Source organism: Oncorhynchus gorbuscha, linkage group LG20 (assembly GCF_021184085.1).
Source record: "Oncorhynchus gorbuscha isolate QuinsamMale2020 ecotype Even-year linkage group LG20, OgorEven_v1.0, whole genome shotgun sequence".
Taxonomy (NCBI): domain Eukaryota; kingdom Metazoa; phylum Chordata; class Actinopteri; order Salmoniformes; family Salmonidae; genus Oncorhynchus; species Oncorhynchus gorbuscha.
Genome location: NC_060192.1, coordinates 21,123,065 through 21,128,561, shown reverse-complemented (window position 1 = coordinate 21,128,561; position 5,497 = coordinate 21,123,065).

Sequence of the window (5,497 nt, the reverse complement as noted above, 5' to 3'; positions counted from 1 at the left end):
TGAGAAAAATAAGCGCAAGGATGAACCTTATCGTCAGACTGGAAGCGCTGGGATAGAATGGCTCCCACGCCTACCTCTGAAGCGTCAACCTCGACAATGAATTGTCTAGTGACGTCAGGAGTAACGAGGATAGGAGCGGACGTAAAACGTTCTTTTAGAAGATCAAAAGCTCCCTGGGCGGAACCGGACCACTTAAAACACGTCTTGACAGAAGTAAGAGCTGTGAGAGGGGCAGCAACTTGACCGAAATTACGAATGAAACGCCGATAGAAATTAGCAAAACCTAAAAGCGCTGCAACTCGACACGTGACCTTGGAACGGGCCAATCACTGACAGCTTGGACCTTAGCGGAATCCATCTGAATGCCTTCAGCGGAAATAACGGAAACGAGAAAAGTAACGGAGGAGACATGAAAAGAGCACTTCTCAGCCTTTACGTAGAGACAATTCTCTAAAAGGCGCTGTAGAACACGTCGAACGTGCTGAACATGAATCTCGAGTGACGGTGAAAAAATCAGGATATCGTCAAGATAGACAAAAACAAAGATGTTCAGCATGTCTCTCAGAACATCATTAACTAATGCCTGAAAAACAGCTGGCGCATTGGCGAGACCAAACGGCAGAACCCGGTACTCAAAATGCCCTAACGGAGTGTTAAACGCCGTTTTCCACTCGTCCCCCTCTCTGATGCGCACGAGATGGTAAGCGTTACGAAGGTCCAACTTAGTAAAGCACCTGGCTCCCTGCAGAATCTCGAAGGCTGATGACATAAGGGGAAGCGGATAACGATTCTTAACCGTTATGTCATTCAGCCCTCGATAATCCACGCAGGGCGCAGAGTACCGTCCTTCTTCTTAACAAAAAAAACCCCGCCCCGGCCGGAGAGGAAGAAGGCACTATGGTACCGGCGTCAAGAGACACAGATAAATAATCCTCGAGAGCCTTACGTTCGGGAGCCGACAGAGAGTATAGTCTACCCCGAGGAGGAGTGGTCCCCGGAAGGAGATCAATACTACAATCATACGACCGGTGAGGAGGAAGGGAGTTGGCTCGGGACCGACTGAAGACCGTGCGCAGATCATGATATTCCTCCGGCACTCCTGTCAAATCGCCAGGTTCCTCCTGAGAAGTGGGGACAGAAGAAATGGGAGGGATGGCAGACATTAAGCACTTCACATGACAAGATACGTTCCAGGATAGGATAGAATTACAAGACCAATTAATAGAAGGATTATGACATACTAGCCAGGGATGACCCAAAACAACAGGTGTGAAAGGTGAACGAAAAATCAAAAAAAGAAATAGTCTCACTGTGGTTACCAGATACCGTGAGAGTTAAAGGTAGTGTCTCAAATCTGATACTGGGAAGATGACTACCATCTAAGGCAAACATGGGCGTAGGCTTGTCTAACTGTCTGAAAGGAATGTTATGTTTCCGAACCCATGCTTCGTCCATGAAACAACCCTCAGCCCCAGAGTCAATCAAGGCACTGCATGTAGCACCCGAACCGGTCCAGCGTAGATGGACCGACATAGTAGTACAAGATCTAGATGAAGAGACCTGAGTAGTAGCGCTCACCAGTAGCCCTCCGCTTACTGATGGGCTCTGGCCTCTTACTGGACATGAATTAACAAAATGTCCATCAAATCCGCAATAGAGGCACAGGCGGTTGGTGATCCTCCGTTCCCTCTCCTTAGTCGAGATGCGAATCCCTCCCAGCTGCATGGGCTCAGTCTCAGAGCCAGAGGAGGGAGATGGTTGCGATGCGGAGCAGGGAAACACCGTTGATGCGAGCTCTCTTCCACGAGCCTGGGTGACGACGATCTACTCGTCGTTCTATGCGGATGGCGAGAGCAATCAAAGAGTCCACACTGGAAGGAACCTCCCGAGAGAGAATCTCATCTTTGACCACTGTGTGGAGTCCCTCCAGAAAACGAGCGAGCAGCGCCGGCTCGTTCCAGTCACTAGAGGCAGCAAGAGTACGAAACTCTATAGAGTAATCCGTTATGGATCGATCACCTTGGCATAGGGAAGCCAGGACCCTAGAAGCCTCCCCACCAAAAACTGAACGGTCAAAAACCCGAATCATCTCCTCTTTAAAGTTCTGGTAATTGTTAGAACAATCAGCCCTTGCCTCCCAGATAGCTGTGCCCCACTCTCGGGCCCGGCCAGTAAGGAGTGAAATGACGTAAGCAACCCGAGCTCTCTCTCTAGAGTATGTGTTGGGTTGGAGAGAGAACACAATCTCACACTGGGTGAGAAAGGAGCGGCACTCAGTGGGCTGCCCGGAGTAGCAAGGTGGGTTATTAACCCTAGGTTCTGGAGGCTCGGCAGGCCAGGAAGTAACAGGTGGCACGAGACGAAGACTCTGAAACTGTCCAGAGAGGTCGGAAACCTGAGCGGCCAGGCTCTCCACGGCATGGCGAGCAGCAGACAATTCCTGCTCGTGTCTGCCGAGCATGGCTCCTTGGATCTCGACGGCAGTGTTACGAAAGTCGCTGGGTCCATTCCTCGGTCAGATCCTTCTGTCATGCAGGTGAATGAGGACCCAAAAGCGACTTGGCGAAAACAGAGTATTTAATCCAGAATAAACTTTACAAAACAAAAAGCATAATACTACACGTAAAGACGAGAACAGACTGGAGACTTGATCGAGAACTGCAGGTTGCCTCGGGAAGGCACTTGAACCTAGCAGACTCAGACACCTGCTCACCACGCAGCATCTGAGGGAAACACGACACGACAGGGCAAAACATAGACACAGCACGGTGAATTATAGATGAGGATCTGACAGGGCAGGTACGGGAAACAAGGAGAGAAATAGGGACTCTAATCAGGGAAAAGGATCGGGAACAGGTGTGGGAAGACTAAATGATGATTAGGGGAATAGGAACAGCTGGGAGCAGGAACGGAACGATAGAGAGAAGAGAGAGCGAGAGAGTGAGAGAGGGAGGGGGAGAGAGAGGGATAGAAAGAGGGAAAGAACCTAATAAGACCAGCAGAGGGAAACTAATAGAATGGGAAGCACAGGGACAAGACATGATAATTAATGACAAAACATAACAATTCAGGTCGAAGTGTTCAATCTTGATTTCATCAGATCAGAGAATATTGTTTCTCATGGTCTGAGAGTCCTTTAGGTGCCCGTTAGCAAACTCCAAGCGGGCTGTCATGTGCCTTTTACTGAGAAGTGGTTTACATCTGGCCACTCTTCCATAAAGGCCTGATTGGTGGAGTGCTGCAGAGATGGTTGTCCTCCTGGAAGGTTCTCCCATCTCCACAGAGGATCTCCACAGAGGATCTCTGCAGTTCTGGCAGAGTAATCATTGGGTTCTTGGTCACCTCTCTGACCAAGGCCTTTCTCCCCCGATTGCTCAGTACATCTGGGCGGCCAGCTCTAGGAAGAGTCTTGGTGGTTCCAAATTTCTTCCATTTAAGAATGATGGAGGCCACTGTGTTCTTTGGGACCTGCATTGCTGCAGACATTTTTTGGTACCCTTCCCCAGATCTGTGCCTCGACACAATCCTGTCTCGGAGCTCTACGGACAATTCCTCCACCTCATGGCTAGGTTTTTGCTGACAGGTACTGTCAACTATGGGACCTTATAGAGATAACTGTGTGCCTTTCCAAATTATATCCAATCAATTGAATTTAGCACAGGTGGCTCCAATGAAGTTGTAGAACCATCTCAAGGATAATCAATGGAAACTGAATACTTGTGTTTTTAAAAATGTATAAATTTGCAAAAATTCTCAACCTGTTATTGCTTTGACATTATTGTGTGTAGATTGATGAGGACACATTTTTATTCAGTCAATTTTAGAATACGGCTGTAACAAAATGTGCATTAAGTGAAGGGGTCTGAATACTTTCCAAATGCACTGTATTGTATATGGAGATACTAATGTTTAGTGCCTAAAACAATAGGTTCCTGATCTTATGTCTCTCAGATATAGGACAGACATTTCACAACAAACTTCCTTTCAATTTATTTTGTGACTATCTGTTGTTCAAGTAGTGAATCTGTTATTAATGGCTAATAGCATTAATGCCAAATTAAATATTTCATACCATAATTTTGGAATATATTTTGTCGATACCTTAAAGGGATCTTAAAATTCTAAATCAAATAGCTAAAGGATCCTTGGTAAGACCATCTTAAAACAATTCCATATGTTAGCGTAACACCCCTACCATTTGTTTAGACTGTTAAGAATGAAATATGAATAAACATTAAGCTCATTTCGGAAAAGCTACATCCACCAATTTTTCACATTTGTGTTTTGTCATCAGAAATGGTTGCTAATGGGTACCTTCATGTGACTGTAAAATATTACTGTTCTCAGATTTTGTATTAATAGATTTTAGATGTGTATCGAAACGTGATTTTTGCAAAACGCTGTATGTCCATTGTTTTAGATAGAATGAAAGGTTTGTATCCTGTATATTTCACTGATGTGGTTGTCTCTCCCAGCTATCTCAGTAGAGATGAATGAACTTACTTCAAGTTGCTCTGGATAAGAGCATCTGCTGAATGGCTAAAATGTCAAGTGTAAATGTTTTACATGCAGATCTTTTTTTTTTTTTTTTTTTTTTTTTTTTTTTTTTGTCTTCCGGCGCCGACTGAGATGGCCGCCTCGCTTCGCGTTCCTAGGAAACTATGCAGTTTTTTGTTTTTTTACGTGTTATTTCTTACATTAGTACCCCAGGTCATCTTAGGTTTCATTACATACAGTCGAGAAGAACTACTGAATATAAGATCAGCGTCAACTCACCATCAGTACGACCAAGAATATGTTTTCCGCGACGCGGATCCTGTGTTCTGCCTTACAAACAGGACAACGGAATGGATCGCATGCAGCGACCCAATGAAACGACTCCGAAAAAGAGGGAAACGCGGCGGTGTTCTGGTCAGACTCCGAAAAAGGGCACATCGCACCACTTCCCAGTATTCTTCTTGCCAATGTCCAGTCTCTCGACAACAAGGTTGATGAAATCCGAGCAAGAGTGGCATTCCAGAGGGATATCAGAGACTGCAACGTTCTCTGCTTTAAGACATGGCTTACTGGGAAAACGCTATCCAGGGCGGTACAGCCAACGGGTTTCTCCACGATCGACAGAAACAAACATCTCTCTGGTAAGAAGAGTGGAGGGGGCGTATGCCTCATGACTAACGGGACATGGTGTGATGAAGGAAACATACAGGAACTCAAATCCTTCTGTTCACCTGATTTAGAATTCCTCACAATCAAATGTAGACCGCATTATCTTCCAAGAGAATTCTCTTCGATTATAATCACAGCCGTATATATCCCCCCCAAGCAGACACATCGATGGCTCTGAACGAACTTTATTTAACTCTTTGCAAACTGGAAAACATTTATCCGGAGGCTGCATTCATTGTAGCTGGGGATTTTAACAAAGCCAATCTGAAAACAAGACTCCCTAAATTTTATCAGCATATCGATTGCGCAACCAGGGGTGGTAAAACCTTGG